General features: G+C 44.5%; 1 protein-coding gene across 7 annotated transcripts in view; it reads right to left on the bottom strand.

Annotated features, from left to right (window-relative positions):
• Positions 1 to 17,113, bottom strand: part of SNX25 (sorting nexin 25) — a 150,044-nt gene that overhangs the window by 123,539 nt on the left and 9,392 nt on the right. Inside the window, exon 1 of one of the 7 annotated variants that reach the window (XM_024245804.3) lies at positions 3,180 to 3,200. The exons of the other annotated variants lie outside the window; for them this stretch is intronic. The gene's annotated coding sequence lies outside the window, so the exon portion shown is untranslated. Of the gene's footprint in view, positions 1 to 3,179; positions 3,201 to 17,113 lie in introns of those variants that run through there. 7 annotated transcript variants of the gene reach the window in all.

Raw genomic sequence — 17,113 nt, 5'->3', positions numbered from 1 at the left:
GAGACGGAGTCTCGCTCTGTTGCCAGGCTGGAGTGCAGCGGTGCGATCTCGGCTCACTGCAAGCTCCGCATCCTGGGTTCAAGCAATTCTCCTGCCTCAGCCTCCCGAGTAGCTAGGACTACAGGTGCCCACCACCACGCCCAGCTAATTTTTTGTATTTTTAGTAGAGACGGAGTTTCACCATGTTGGCCAGGATGGTCTTGATCTCCTGACTTTGTGATCTGCCCGCCGCGGCCTCCCAAAGTGCTGGGATTACAGGTGTGAGCCACCGCACCTGGCAGAAAACTTTTCTCTAATATATGTGACAGATCCTCAGCATGAAAAAGCGTGTACGTTTTATCAATAAACCCTTTTCTGAATATATATCAGCTTTCTGTTTACTCCAGAGTACCAGCCGTAAAGCACTCAAACTGTCTTTATGTCAAGGCTACTACAGACCCTCTTACGAGGAAACAACATCCAGAGAGACGCAAGGCAGAGAAACCTGAGTACTCAGACACCAGAAGTAACTGAACAACCAGGAACTCCCTGGAATCCAGCCAACATACACACCTCATTGTCCACTGTTTTTAAGTAGGACACTGCTCACTGGGAGCCAGAACAGCCAACCTGTAATTTGCAATTTTCTTCATGCCTATTACCTGGTCTTCTCAAATAAACAAGTGTCTCTCACCTCCATTACATACATTTAAAAGTTTAATGTATTTTTGTTGCTATTTTGAAAAGGAAAACAGTTGTACAGAGTTCAAGGGGTGACAGGTGTAATATCCTATAAAGCTACTGAAATGGTTCATCTTACAAAAAGCAAACACAAACTCCCCAAAAATCATCATTAACCACATGGAGCCATCACATGGCTGAGTCTCTCCAAGTATACTCAGCATCTGACAATCTACTGGGATCTCATGACTAATACTCTCATTCTTAAACTATGATATTCTCAAAACCAGGACCTCTTTCAAAACAACGTATTTTGCCTCAGCCTCAAAGACTAATTTATTCAAAACCAAAGAAATGAAGAAAATATGCATATCCCTTCTCAGAAGGATGAGAAGCGACTAAGAAACTTGAAAGGCCACCTACACCTAATATGACTAAGATTCTGACAAAACATTGTGACATGAGCAACAGTGTCACTCCCCACCTGGAAGCCAAGCAGCCGTGTTACAAGAAAGAACACAGGCTCCCATGGCAGGCGGGCTCCACTCTACCATTTACTAATGGTGGGTCCTTGACCCAGCCACTCCCCTCTCTAGCTTGCTTTTTATGTGGGCTAATATGCCTCAAGAGGATCAAATAAATAATATCAGGGATCTAAAAAAAGATGATAGGGGCCTGACAAGGACTCTAAATGTGTGAAGGGGATTGCAACAACTGTGCTGCTAGGTGCTCTAAATTTTTTTTTTTTTTTTTTTTGAGACGATGTCTCGCTCTGTAGCCCAGGCTGGAGTGCAGTGGTGCAATCTCGGCTCACTATGACCTTGGCTCACTGCGATCTCCGCCTCCTGAGTTCAAGTGATTCTCCCGCCTCAGCCTCCTGAGTAGCTGGGACTACAGGCACATGCCACCATGCCCGGCTAATTTTTGTATTTATAGTAAAGACAGGGTTTCTCCATGTTGGTCAGGCTGGTCTCGAACTCCTGACCTCAGATGATCTGCCAACCTCGGCCTCCCAAAGTGCTGGGATTACAGGCACGAGCAACCACACCCGGCCTAATTTTTTTTTTCCAACAACAACAACAACAACAAAAAAAGTCATGAATTTTGGATGATATCTCCAACTAATTCAACATTATTACAAACTCTGCAGGCTGCCACTGTTTGGGCTAAACTTTGAGCCATGTTCAAGCCGTGGGCATCTAGTCTGTAATGGCTGCTCTCACAAAGCTCTTAGAGCATCCACCAGACAGTATCATAAATACAACTCAAAATGTTTACCAACTTTCAACAAATCCAAAGTGGGTTGATTGATGGGTTTTCTAAAGGCACAGGAATGGCAGAAATAAAAGCAAGGAGGGGTTGAAAAGTTAAGCAACCAGTAAGACACAGCATAACAGAGCACATAATTCTTGATGTATTTTTGCCTTTGAGGATATGCTTTACAGAGAGGAAAGTGCACATTCCCTGGAGATGTTTTGCTGTGACGTAAAGCATTTAAGTATCCAAATAAAACCTGGTTTGACAGTTTCCTGAGTTGTGCTTTTATTGTGCTGAACCATGAACTAAAGAACATCTTACTTTCCTTATCAAAAAAAAAACCAGAAAATTGTTAACATGATACTGAGAGGTTATCATTTCGGGAGATTGTATTAATAGAAAATAGTGGATTTGTGTCTTTTTTTTCCCTCTTAGTCAAGCACAATTTCTACTTTAGATACAGGAAGGAGCAGCTATTCTTTAAAATGCAACCTACAAGTTTTCTCATATTACTGTTTATCTAAATTTCAAAGATGCTATAATTTCTTTTTAAACTGTTATTTCCAATTACATAAACAGCAGAGATACATTCTCTATTATAGATGTAAGGAATTAAACTGACTCATAATGATGATCCAGACGATCACTAATAACATTTTGGTACATTTCCTTCTTGTCAGTGATTCCAATACTTACTATGTAACCTTGGGCAAGTTACTTTTCCATACCTCACTTTCCTCATATGTAAAATAGAGATAACAAAAGTACCTACCTCACAAAATTGACATGAGCATTAATTAACACACACCAAGTACTATAACAATGTCTGACAACAATAAATTATTGGTAACTTTTTCATCTGTATACTTTTTCTTCATGCTGGGGTGTAATCCCCTTATTATTACTATGACAAAAGCATATTACATCACATTAGAGTGGCAAAAGCACTCAGTTAAAACCCAGAATAAATGAGGCTGCAGTTGATTATTCACCATTAACTTGCTGGGCTATAATGAACATGTCCACCTCTCTGAGAGTCACGTCAATGTAAAATAATAATGTCTGCACTATTTAAATTAATGAATTATTATGCATTTGAAGAAGGATAATATGCACGTAAAAGTGCTTTAACAATTATAAAGCAGTTCAGAGATACAGGTTACTATTATGGTTCCAAAAGTCATAGCCTATACTTTTTAACAATGTTAATTTCCTTTCCGAAAAATAATTATAGTTATATTACATGGGATTGATGTTCTGACCTCTCATGCCGTCATATTTTACTTTCATAGCAGATTCCTTTCGTAATGTTTCCTGGTGATTAACCTGCTTTCTAAAAGAAAAATAAGTATTAACACAAAGGCAAAATCTTTATTAACTGATCAGTAGAAGTAGATTTTGAGGTTGGTTAATAATACCTAGGTTGTTTTTGGGCACGGTGGCTCACGCCTATAATCCCAGCACCTTGGGAGGCCGAGGCAGGCAGATCACGAGGTCAGGAGATCGAGACCATCCTGGCTAACATGGTGAAACCCCGTCTCTACTAAAAATACAAAAAAAATCAGCCGGGCATGCTGGCAGGCGCCTGTAGTCCCAGCTACTTGGGAGGCTGAGGCAGGAGAATGGTGTGAACCCGAGAGGCAGAGCTTACAGTGAACCAAGATCGTGCCACTGCACTCCAGCCTGGGCAACAGAGCCACACTCCATCTAAAAATAATAATAATAACACTTAAGTTGTTTTTCCATTCAATTGGAAGAATTCGATTCATGGGGAGAAAAAAGAGCTTTATCTCTAATTTCTAAGATTCAAATCTGAAGATCTTTACAAAACACACTCCATTTGATTACAAGAGAAATTTAAGTATATTTCAAATCAGACAAACACTTGAAAATTGAAATCAGAACATGTACTTGAAAATACACAGGCAGATAGCAGTTTGACTAAATTGGCAAGTAGAGAACAAACAGAGGCCAGAAAAAAAGAATGAAGAAAAGCAAACTGGCTTAGAAAAAGGTAACTGAAAACCCTGACAATAATTTTTGCATTTCTAAAAAAGTTTATATGATAAAAAAAATCTGTAACTATTTTATTACTGGCTTCTATTGTAATTTTGAGTTCATAAGGGAAATCATAGGTTTCTATGATATGAATCGTGTTTCCATCAATTTATTCAATCATCTAACATTTACTGAGGACTCACTCTGTGTGCCTGGCACTTAGCTGGGTACTGGAGAGGGAACGGTAAATAAATTATGTTCTCTGTACTCACAGGGCTTCATTTATTCTTTTTTTTTTTTTTTTTTAGACTAAGTCTCACTCTGTCACCCAGGCTGGAGTGCAGTGGCGCCATCTTGGCTCACTGCAACCTCGCCTTCCAGGTTTCAAGTGATTCTCCTGCCTCAGCCTCCCAAATAGCTGGGACTACAGGCATGTGCCACTGCGCCGAGCTAATTTTTGTATTTTTAGTAGAGACGGGGTTTCACCATGTTGGCCAGGCAGGTCTCGAACTCCTGACCTCAAGTGATCCACCCACCTCAGCCTCCCAAAATGCTAGCATAACAGGTGTGAGCCACCACACCCAGCCTTGGCTTCATTTATTTTTGATGGAAACTCATAATTGGGTAGCTAATGAGCCATACCACCATGGAAGGCTGGGCTTAGGAATTCTAATATTCTTCCTATTCTGGCATGCTCTCTACATTTCACTTTCTAGCCCAGGTCACAAAAGATAAATTACTCAAGTATACAATCAGTCTAAGAGAATTTTGAAGTTCATACATATTGAAGTATATTGTAAAAAGAATTCTCATGTCATAGTAGTTCTCACTGATAGCACTGAACATAAATGATGAAGGAACCAGAATAGCTGCCCCTGCTTTAAAGCTGTCCTGTAACTCAACTACTAGATGAGTCACATTGAATTGCTTTTTTCACAGAGATCTTTAGTCATGAAAGCAATCACTATTTTGTACTCCATTACTGTCCTGGAATACCATAATTCCATTATCTTAGTTAATTTGTTAACTGTGAGGAAACATTTTAAATGGTCCATTTTCGAGGCATGATAAATCTAAGTACTGGTATCCAGCCTGTGGACACGACAAACTGCACGGCTCATGCACCTAGAAAGTCATGATAAGCAAACACGATGTAGAGGAGGGGTCAGCCCATAAAAGGGAAGAAAATTTCGTTATTGGGAAATTGAAACTTAAGTGGGGAAGGGGATGAGGTATAACCTTATAAGAGGGATAATAAAACTTAGGCGATGTCCAGGAAGATTGTAACCCCATAATACTCAACCAATGAGGAACTGGGGAAGGGACTTGCGTGCTAGGAGATAAATTACCTGCTGTAACTGTCCCAGGTGTGCCTGCCTACCAGACACCCCATCTTGCAAGACCACCATTAAAAGTCTCTCTTCTGTTCTTCATGTCTCTGAGTCCATTATTTGGGTTTAGACGGATGAGTTTGTTTTTCACATTAACTAGTTTTTAAATAAAAACTGGTGATAAAATACTTGGAAAAAATATTACATTGGTAATTTGATTCACTGGGACCTCGACTTCCGTAGTTCCTTAGAAGTGAAAAGCTGGGCCCCACACCTAGCAGCCCAGATAGCATAAATGTGTCATATTAAGATGTGGAATGAATTACTGCCATAAAAGACTAGCTGCATAAAGCCAAAAATACAATGCAATTAAATCTACTCAATGAGGCAGACTTTTATATCCTTTTTAATTGATGAGTAGAAGTTATTTACTCCAGCCCAGATCTAGATCATACAAATTGCTTCTTCTGTTTCTATCTAAAATAAATGTGTTGACATTCAAAGAATAAATCCTTTTTTTTTTTTTTTTTTTTGAAGATGGAGTCCCGCCGCTCTGTCGTCCAGGCTGGAGTGCAATGGCACCATCTTAGCTCACTGCAACCTCCACCTCCTGGGTTCACGCCATTCTCCCACCTCAGCCTTCCGAGTAGCTGGGATTACAGGCGCCCGCCACCACGCCAGCTAATTTTTTATATTTTTAGTAGAGATGGGGTTTCACAATGTTGGCCAGGCTGGTCTTGAACTCCTGACCTCAAGTGATCTGCCTGCTTCGCCTTCCCAAAGTGCTGAGATTACAGGTGTGAGCCACCAGGTCCAGCCAATCCTGCTCTTAAAAGAAACAAGTTATTGGCCTGGCGTGGTGGCTCACGCCTGTAATCCCAGCACTTTGGGAGGCCGAGGCGGGAGGATCACGACATCAGGAGATCAAGACCATCCTGGCTAACACAGTGAAACCCCGTCTCTACTAAAAATACAAAAAAATTAGCTGGGCGTGGTGGCGGGAGCCTGTAGTCCCAGCTACTCAGGAGGCTGAGGCAGGAGAATGGCGTGAACCCGGGAGGCAGAGCTTGCAGTGAGCTGTGAGCTGTGATCACGCCACTGCACTCCAGCCTGGGCGACAGAGTGAAACTCCGTCTCAAAAAAAAAAAAAAGAAACATGTTATTAAGCCAGGCCTTTGTGCCACAGGCCTTTGTGCAACAGCCATTCCACTAAGTAGAGAGGACTGAGCAATGCAGCCTGTGCACGTGGATACATAACCATGTTAATATTAGATGTGACTTTGTTTCCTTGGGCCTTGTTGACATCAGGAAGCCCCTATCTGTAACTTGAAAACATTCTAAATCAGTTTTCTTCAAGAATCACTTGGGGAATTTGTTCAAATGCAGATTTTTAGACATTATTCCCTTATATTCTTAATTCACAAAGTTTAGGATATGTCTTTAGAGTAAGTATAGTATTTTTAACAACATTTCCTAAATTATTTCTGTGACCCTCAGACCACACTTTAGGAAACACTGCGCGAACTGATCCTCATGATAAAAATTATGATCCCTGGGCCAGGCGCAGTGGCTCATGCCTGTAATCACCGCACTTTGGGAGGCCGAGGCAGGTGGATCACCTGAGGTCGGGAGTTCAAGACCAGCCTGACCAACATGGAGAAACCCCGTCTCTATTAAAAAAAAAAATACAAAATTAGCCAGGCGTGGTGGCGCATGCCTGTAATCCCAGCTACTCAGGAGGCTGAGGCAGGAGAATTGCTTGAACCTGGGAGGCAGAGGTTGCATGAGCCGAGATTGTGTCATTGCACTCCAGCCTGGACAACAAGAGCAAAACTCTGTCAAAAAAAAAAAAAAATTATGATCCCTGAAAAAAACAAAAGTGTTTTATTATTAGGAAAATCAGAAAGGTTTGTTTTAATGTGGAGTCATTCTTCGACTTTAGGTTAACTAAAATGATAATTAAAATATTTCATTTGTATGTTCATAAAGACAAGAGGCAGTATGAACTCTTTCTCTACAGAATTTTATTCCACAATGATATTAACAAGCCATTAATCACTTTAAAAGGCAAGGAAAATCAGTTAAATGTAAGAGAGGTAGTTTTACATACAGTGCTTAGGCCAGGCACAGTGGCTCACGCCAACAATCCCAGCATTTTGGGAGGCTAAGGCGGGCCCATGACTTGAGCCAGGAATTCAAAGCCCAGCCTGGGCAACATGGCGAAACCTCATCTCTACTAAAAATGTTAAAAATTGGCCAGGCATGGTGGCACGTCCCTGTCATCCCAGCTACTCAGGAGGCTGAGGTGGGAGGATCACCTGAGCCCAGGAAGTCGAGGCTGCAGCGAGCCATGATTGCGTCACTGCACTCCAGCCTGGGTGACAGGAGTAAGACCCTGTCTCTAAATAAATAAATAAAAATAAATAAATATAGTGCTTGAATCAAAAATCATTTATTTTCCTGGAATGGTCTACACTATGTAGAGGCAATAAATAAACCCATTCTTGGAAATTTAACATGGTTAAAACATATTCCTCTAAAGAAGAAACAGTTCTCCTTCCCAATACCTGACTTCTGTGGCATTTAGTCAGTAAAATTGTGCCTGAGCACAGTCACAAGAGAATGGCCTGAATGATACTGGCACACCCAGAGACAGCCGTGGGCAAATCAACAGATGGCAACACCCATTCTCCCCACCCTCAGCCTCCTCAACTCCCTCTGATTTAATAATGGATAATGCAATCTTCCTTTAACATTTTACCAGAGAACTTCTTGGGGCAATTCCTTCAGTCAACGAGAAAAAAGACAACAGACATAGAACATGGGCAGATTCCACCCACGTGGCAACTGGACCTCCTCACCTCCAGCAACCCTCATCTCCACTCCACTGCGCTCGCCCATTCTCACGGCCACATGGAAGGCTGTTGCATGACAGCAGATAGGAGGCCTCCAGGCCTCTGACCCTTCCCTTCCCTCCAAGCTCTCAGCTTCCTCCCGGCCTCGGCTCCTCCCTTGGCTTGATGAGGCGTGGGAAGCTCTCATTAAACATTCTCGTGCCCTGGCCCTCTGTCATACCAAGCCCAGACGGGATCTCCACTGCTTCACTCCAGGAGTGTTAGTGTTCCACCTACAAAAATTCCACAACCACACCGCGGGCGTCGCTCGTCTTTCACGGCCTCCAACTTCCCGTCTTGGCCCTTAACTCCTCAGCACTCAGCCCACGTACCTTTGCGATGCTGCTTCTCCCTTACGAGACAGCAGAGCGCAGAGATCAAGAGGGCTGGCTCTCTTGTCAAAGAAAGGCTGGCACCATCCCAGCTAGCTCTGTCACCTTTGGCTAGTCACCCCATCTCTCTAAACCTGCTTCCTGATCCATACGATGGGGATAACAGTAACTTTCTCATAGGATAACTGTGAAGGTTCAATGAGAATGTAAAGTGCCCAGTGAAATGCTTGGTACACAATAAGGGCTCAATAAATGGTTCTGCTGTTATTCTCTCCAATGATGTTTTTTTCCAAACCTTTTACCGTCTCTCTTAAAATTACCCTGTACAGGCGCAGCACAGTGGCTCACACCTTTAATCCTGGCACTCTGGGAGGCTGAGGCAGAAGGACTGCTTGAGGTCAAGAGGTAAAGGCTGCAATGAGCCACAATCCTCCTCTGCACTCTAGCCTGGGCTACAGAGGAAGATGTTGTCTAAAAAAAAATAAAATAAAAATAAAAAAATTATCCTCTACACATATCATAGTTCTCACTATCAGTAATTAATTTTGTCTCCCGCTTACCAAAATATTTGAGACTATCCAGCTTGAAATACCTTAATTCCCTGCCAACCTCCACAAAGTTCTCTCCATGTGCCCCCATTTTTATCTCCTACTAAACTCGAACCCCCCCACCTATGCTCTGATCCTGCCCCCCGGGGCATGGCTCCATCAATTACAATCTATCTCTGAGATGTTCAGGCCCTTCCTCTCTACTTTTCCATCTTTCCCTTAACCTAAAAATGTACTTAAATATCTCTCCCTGACAACAACAAAAATCCCATAACACACACTCCACTCTACGTACCACTTTCTCTTCTGGCCTTCTCAGCCAGGCTTCTACAGAGCACAGGCCACACACCGTAAACCTCTCCACTCCCACCCCCAAACCACATTGGCATGGACCTCCAAAGGCCTCCCAGTTGCCAAGTCCAGGGCACACCCTCGGTCCCACCTCTGGACCTCTCTGCCCCACTGGATACTGTTGGCCATCTGCTCCCTCTTGCTCTCTGAGCTTCTCTCTCCATCTCACGGCCTCTAAATGCTCTTTCTCTCCTCGGTGGGCTGCTCCTCCCTTGCCTGCACTTGGACTCACTGCTTCTCAGCCATCCTACTGCCCTCGGCAGTCTCATTCCCCTGTAGCCTTAACCGTCACATGTACACTGACCACCAACAAATCGACCTGCTTGACCCTGATCTCTCCTGCAAGCTGCACACCTGCAGACCTAGCCGTCAGCTGGACAGATCCACAGGCATCTCAAAATCTACACGGCCGACATGTACCACAGCCTTAAATCCCACTGTCCCAAACCCGCACAAAGGGCACCTGCACCCATTCAACCCCCAAGCCAGAAACCTGGAATTACCTAGATCCCTCCCTCTCCTGCCCACAATAAATGCATGCTTACTGAGCAGAAATGAAGAGCATAATGAAGCTGCCTGGATGGAAGGGCAGTTGAGTTGGACCTTTAACAACAAGTAGAGCTGAACATACAAAAATGCAGGCAAAGTCCTTCCCGGGTGTATGCACACCCACCCAATGGTAAACTCGGGAACACAAGTAGTTCAGCTTGAAGAAGAGGAATACAAGTGAAGCCTAAAAAGGTAAGGCAGCCCTGTCATGAAGACCTTGACACAGGCCAAGTGTTGTGAACCCACAATCTCCCCCCTCTCTAAGTGACTGGCCTAGTTCTCTACACAATGAGGTAAGGGAAACAAAACAAGAAAGATAAATGACTGGCCTAGGCCAATCACAGAAATCCTGTCCCCCATGCCAGCAACGGGTAAGAAACGGGCACCTGCCCAAACCTGGCCAATAAGATGTGAGGGGAACACTGCCAGGAGCATTTCTAAGCACATTTTCCTTGTTCCAAAAAGGGACTTTCTTCTTCTGGGTATCATCCTGCGTGGCTGTGGTACCTAAAACTGATACAGTCACCTGGCCAACAGCCCGTGAGCTCTTCTGACTCACGAGGCTAAAAAACACAGAGAAACAGTCCTGGAGGCTCAATGGTCTCCACATGGAGCCTGCCCTAGCCCTGAGCTTGTCCTCTCTCTGGACTGTGTATTCTTTCTTAAGAGAATACATCTCCTTATTGTTTAAAAATAAAAGAAAGGAGATACAGGGATCAGTCTTGTTTAGAAAACATTGAATCAAAAAACTAAACAGATTTCTTTACAGTAGGATTTCTTACAATGTTAATTTAATAACACATGTTGTAAAGCCTTAAGCATTTAGTTTTTCTAAGGCACAGTGCAGTGGCTCACGCCTGTAATCCCAGCACTTTGGGAGGCCAAGGTAGGAGGATCACTTGAGCCCAGGAGTTCAAGACCAGCCTGGGCAACATAGTGAGACCCTATCTCTACAAAAAATTTAAAAATTAGCTGGGCGTGGTGGCACATGCCTGTAATCCTATCTACTCAGGAGGCTGAGGTGGGAAGACTGCTTTAGTCCAGGAGGTCAAGGCTACAGTGAGCTATAATTGTGCCACTGCACCCCAGCCTGGGCAACACAGTGAGACCTTGTCTCAAACAAACAACAACAAAAAAATTAGTTTTTTCAGACTTATGTGACCACCAAACTAGCCTCCCGTGCTTCCTCTTCTTTGTTTTTGCAGTGTACCTAAAAGCATCTCCCAGAACTAAGCGTTAATGAATCATAGTTTGGGAAACACTGATTTTTACCAGAAGAGACTGAAAAAGTATATGCCTGGCTGTTATGATGCAGTGATGACAGAGTAATACAGGCACAGAAAAAGTGATCGCAGAATCCAAAAGGCACCACTGCCATTCTACTAGGTTCTCACTCAAAATGCCTGATGGGTTTCACGCTATGTGCCAACTCGGTGAATTCTCAGTGGCTGCCTGGAATGCTGTATTGGGAGAGAGTCTGCAGTCACATCCAGGTGCCTTATTGATTAGTAAAGATCCTCATGAACACAGAAGGGACAGCTGTGACATCATTCAAGTTCATTCTGAGACCTCTGAAGTGATATTAAGTCCTAAGCAGATCCTAGAATCATCCCAAAGCTTCCCAAGTCATTTTAAATCTGAATCAGGCCAGACTAATTTTTAATAATTAAAAGGGTAATAAAGTGGTTAAGTGTGTAGACTCCAGAGTTAATTAAGAGAGACATGGGTTTAATTCTTACTTCTTTCACTGATTATATAGCCTGGGCACATGGTTTAACCTCACTAAACCTCAGTTTTCCCATCCGCAACATGAGAATAACAGTCCCTACCTCCCATGATTGATGTAAGAATTAAACTGGGTAACGTAATGCAGTTAATACACCTGCAAACAGCAAGTGCAAGAAATGTTAAGTTTAGCTCTACCAATTACTAAGGGATTCACTCCACGACGTTCACATTACATAACTCTTGTAATACCTGTATTTGTCCACTGTATTCATAGCCATAGATTACAGTGAAATCAATCAAACTGGGGCCACAGGAACGATTTCCCTGAACCCATTAACAATGCCAACATATGCCATGCTAAGCAAATGACATAGAGAATTACAAAGCACTGTTCAAAGTAAGTGTCACTGGCCTTTAAGAAGAGATAGAATATACAGGCGCGGTGGCTCACGCCTGTAATCCCAACACTTTGGGAGGCCGAGGTGGGCGGATCACGAGGTCAGGAGATCGAGACCATACTGGCTAACACGGTGAAACCCCTTCTCTACTAAAAATACAAAAATTAGACGGGCATTAGCCCGAGTAGCGGGCGCCTATAGTTCCAGCTACTCAGAAGGCTAAGGCAGGAGAATGGCGTGAACCTGGGAGGCGGAGCTTGCAGTGAGCCAAGATGGCACCACTGCACTCCAGCCTGGGCAACAAAGCGAGACTCCATCTCAAAAAAAAAAAAAAAAAAAAAGAAGACATAGAATATAGAATATACAAATCTAACTATCTAACTACTGGGTGATTGTGTTCTGCAATACATAGATCTCATATGTATTTTTTTCAGATCCTTCCATAGAGGAAGTCAAGAAACAATGACCAGTCCAATAGCAACAAGCCTCCCTGACACTCTGAATGAGTTCTTGAAATGCCATTTCCCACTTTAAAAAAACAAACACGGCTCCTCTTGGAGAAATGGTTAATTCCACATATAAGCAGAAGACATTCAAAATAAGCCTGAAACATTTTGTTATACCACATAGCAAGAAAACATTCAAAGACCACAAGGGTTATGTCCAAAGGATGCAGGAGTCAACTAAAAAGGGCTCCCACTGGCCAAAGATGGGATAACACAGGCTTCAAAAAAAAATTAATCACAACTTATTGAAACCCATCAAATATGTTCAAATCCATGAATTCATAATTATATATATTTTTCATATATATTTTCATATATATTTATATATATTTTCATATATATTTATATATATATTTTTATATATATATTTATATATATATATTTTTTGAGACGGAGTTTTGCTTTTGTCGCCCAGGCTGGAGTGCAATGGCGCCATCTCGGCTCACTACAACCTCCGCCTCCCGGGTTCAAGCAATTCTCCTGCCTCAGCCTCCCGAGTAGCCGGGATTACAGGCATCTGCCACCATGCCCAGCTAATTTTTTGTATTTCTAGTAAGGACAGGTTTCACCATGTTGTCCAGGCTGGTCTCAAACTCCTAACCTCAGGTGACCCACCCGCCTCAGCCTCCCAAAGTGCTGGGATTACAGGCTTGAGTCACCACGCCCAGAATTCATAATAATTTTTTTTTTTAAAACACACAATGGGGGAATTGGTCACCTTCAGAGCATAAGGAACCAACTCATTGTGGAAACTGGTAAAGTGAAGAATCAAGGTTTCATCCAGCTTTTCTATTGAACTGTACCTTTATGTAACCAAAGACTACATGAGGGACAAGAGACAATACTCTTCTAAAAGTATTTAAGTCATTAACTGAAAAATGACAAAATATCACCATCTTGTCACTCCTAATAAATTAATGGATCTAGGTATTGAGTGTCAACAGCTACTAATATCACAAAAGGAAAAAGAACCAGGTACAACATGACTTTTTTTTTTTTTTTTCAGCGCGATCTCGGCTCACTGCAAGCTCTGCCTGCCGGGTTCACACCATTCTCCTGCCTCAGCCTCCTGAGTACCTGGGACTACAGGCACCTGCCACCATGCCCGGCTAATTTTTTGTATTTTTTAGTAGAGAGGGGGTTTTACCGCGTTAGCCAGGATGGTCTCGATCTCCTGACCTCGTGATCCACCCTTCTTGGCCTCCCAAAGTGCTAGGATTACAGGCGTGAGCCACTGCACCTGGCCACCGTGACTTCTAATAAAAGAGCACACCACTAGCCAGTCTTGCCAAAGGAATCAAACAGGAGTTTGAGCAGGCCTCTGGACCCACTGTCAATCTGCAGGACACAGAGCACACAGAGGAGCATGTTGAACTGCACCACTGATGTGCAATCAGCAAAATCCAGACTACAGGACACTCTACAGGACAAATCCTCTAAGTTTTTCAGTAGATAAGCTAAAGAAAATAAAAGGATAGAAGTGAAACTTCTTTTTTTAAAGAAACAAGACTAAACTATTATGTTCACTAATGCACATTTGAGCAATAAAACTATAATGACATGCAAGGAAGTGATTCCTATAAAGTCAAGATGAGGTTGCTAATGTGGGAGAGAAGGTGCTGACATTGGGGTGGAGCTACAAAGGGGTGTATGGGGTTTCTGGAAGTTACAGGGCATTTTCTCCACAATCATTCATCCATCTATACATCTATTTGGTTGGATTTTCTGAATCTGCATTTTTTATTGTATAATAAAAAGGTTTGTAAAAAGTAAGTGTAAAAGCTACCACTTAACATCTTCCATATTCAAAGCATTATATTATTTATTTTACATATGCTATCACATTGTTCCAAAGAACCTTTGAAAGTATTTACTATATCCTTTTTTCAGATGAAGAGACTTCTCTCTTAAGCAAGCTGCCCACTGTCACAGTTATTAGGGGAGAGCCAAGATTCAAATTCAGACAATGACTAACTCCAAATCCATTCTATTCATGCCTACGCTTTACTGATTCCCAGTTATTCATTCTTTTAAATATGTACTGCTTACCTACTAAATCATCCAACTAGGCCTTAAAGACACAGAGGGAAGTTTCTGCCTTCATATGGAGTTCAATAACTAATGAAAAGGAAACACCAGGAACCATCCAAATGAGTATAAAATTACAACTGTGACAACTACAGTGAAGGAGCAGTATATGGCGCTGTATACCTACCACGAAGGAGGGGTATATGGCGCTGAATACCTACCACGGAGGGGTATATGGTGCTATATATCTACAGTGAAGGAGAGGTATATGGCGCTATAAGAATATGTAAGTTGAGCCCTCCCCCTCCCCCTCCCCCTCCCTCTCCCTCTCCCCTTTCTTCGGTCGCCCTCTCCTTCTTTCTTCCATCTCCCTCTGTTACCGAAGCTGGACTGTACTGCCCTGATCTCAGCTCGCTGCAACCTCCCTGCCTCGGGCTCCTGTGACTCTCCTGCCTCGGCCTGCTGAGTGCCTGGGATTGCAGGCGCGCGCCGCCACGCCTGACTGGTTTTTGTATTTTTGGTGCAGACGGGGTTTCGCCCTGTTGACCAGGCTGGTCTCCAGCTCCTGGCCTCCAGTGATCTGCCCGCCTCGGCCTCCCGAGGTGTTGGGATTACAGACGGAGCCTCGCTCACTCAGTGCTCAATGGTGCTCAGGCTGGAGTGCAGTGGCGTGATCTCGGCTCGCTACAACCTCCACCTCCCAGCCGCCTGCCTTGGCCTCCTAAAGTGCTAAGATTACAGCCTCTGCCCTGCCGCCACCCCGTCTAGGAAGTGAGGAGCGTCTCTGCCCGGCCGCCATCCCGTATAGGAAGTGAGGAGCGCCTCTGCCCGGCCGCCCCGTCTGGGAAGTGAGGCGCGCCTCTGCCCGGCCGCCATCCCCTATAGGAAGTGAGGCGCGCCTCTGCCCGGCCGCCATCCCCTATAGGAAGTGAGGAGCGCCTCTGCCCGGCCGCCCCGTCTGGGAAGTGAGGAGCGCCTCTGCCCGGCCGCCATCCCGTATAGGAAGTGAGGAGCGCCTCTGCCCAGCTGCCCATCGTCTGGGAGGTGAGCAGCGCCTCTGCCCGGCCGCCCCGTCTGGGAGGAAGTGAGGAGCACCTCTGCCCGGCCGCCCCGTCTGGGAAGTGAGGAGCGCCTCTGCCCAGCCGCCACCCCGTCTGGGAGGTGAGGGGCACCGCTGCCCGGCCGCCCCATCTGGGAGGTGAGGAGCGCCTCTGCCTGGCCGCCACCCCGTCTGGGAGGAAGTGAGGAGCACCTCTGCCCGACCGCCCCGTCTGGGAGGTGAGGAGCACCTCTGTCCGGCGGCCCTGTCTGGGAGGTGAGGAGCGCCTCTGCCTGGTTGCCACCCCGTCTGGGAGGAAGTGAGGAGCGCCTCTGCCCGACCGCCCCGTCTGGGAGGTGAGGAGCACCTCTGCCCGGCGGCCCTGTCTGGGAGGTGAGGAGCACCTCTGCCTGGTTGCCACCCCGTCTGGGAGGAAGTGAGGAGCACCTCTGCCCGGCCGCCCTGTCTGGGAGGTGAGGAGTGCCTCTACCACCCTGTCTGGGAAGTGATGAGCGCCTCTGCCCGGCCGCCCCGTCTGGGAGGAGAAATTCTTCTGCCTTGGGAGGCTGTTGATCTATGGCTTTGCCCCCAGCCCCATGCTCTCTGAAACATGTGCTGTGTCAACTCAGGGTTAAATGGATTAAGGGTGGTGCAAGATGTGCTTTGTTAAACAGATGCTTGAAGGCAGCATGCTCGTTAAGAGTCATCACCACTCCCTAATCTCAAGTACCCAGGGACACAAACACTGTGGAAGGCCACAGGCACCTCTGCTTAGGAAAACCAGAGACCTTTGTTCATGTGTTTATCGCTGACCTTCTCTCCACTATTATCCTATGACCCTGCCATATCCCCCTCTCCCAGAAACACCCAAGAATGATCAATAAATACTTAAAAAAAAAAAAAAAAAAGAATGTGTTACCGTTTTCTATGGCAGCATAAAATCTCTACACAGTCACCTCCTTCTCTGATCAGATAATTAAAGTAGTATTATTCTTGTTTACAAAAAAAAAAAGAATATGTAAGTTGAAAGACAGGAAAAGCTTCCCTGCAAAACTGATGACTGAGGTCTAAAGGAAGAGAAGTAACTAGGTAAAGGGGGCAGCAGAGTGCTCAAGACAGGAGAAACAATATATAAAGTCCCAACAGACAGAAAAAGCCGGGCACTATGGGGACTGAGGGTAATTATGACTGGAGGTTAGGCTACAGAGCTACGAAGAGCAGGAAGTTACTGAAAGGTTTTAAACAAACATGCTGCTAAAGAGGAATTTGATTAGGCTTGCATTTTTAAAACAATCAATGGAAGGGGGAGCCAACATGGAGGCAGAGACCAATTGAAAGGTTGTTACAGTCACCTAGGTGGGACATGACGGTAGCTGAGACCAAGCAGGAAAGACTGAAAGAAGTAGATGAATGCAAGATACTCAAGAAATAAGGGCAGGCACCCCTGTAATGCAACATTCTGGGAGGCCATGGTGGGAGCATGGCTTCAGTCCA

This window comes from Pongo abelii, chromosome 3 (assembly GCF_028885655.2).
Source record: "Pongo abelii isolate AG06213 chromosome 3, NHGRI_mPonAbe1-v2.0_pri, whole genome shotgun sequence".
In the NCBI taxonomy this organism is placed as follows: Eukaryota; Metazoa; Chordata; class Mammalia; order Primates; family Hominidae; genus Pongo; species Pongo abelii.
This window is presented reverse-complemented; position numbering and strand designations above follow the sequence as displayed.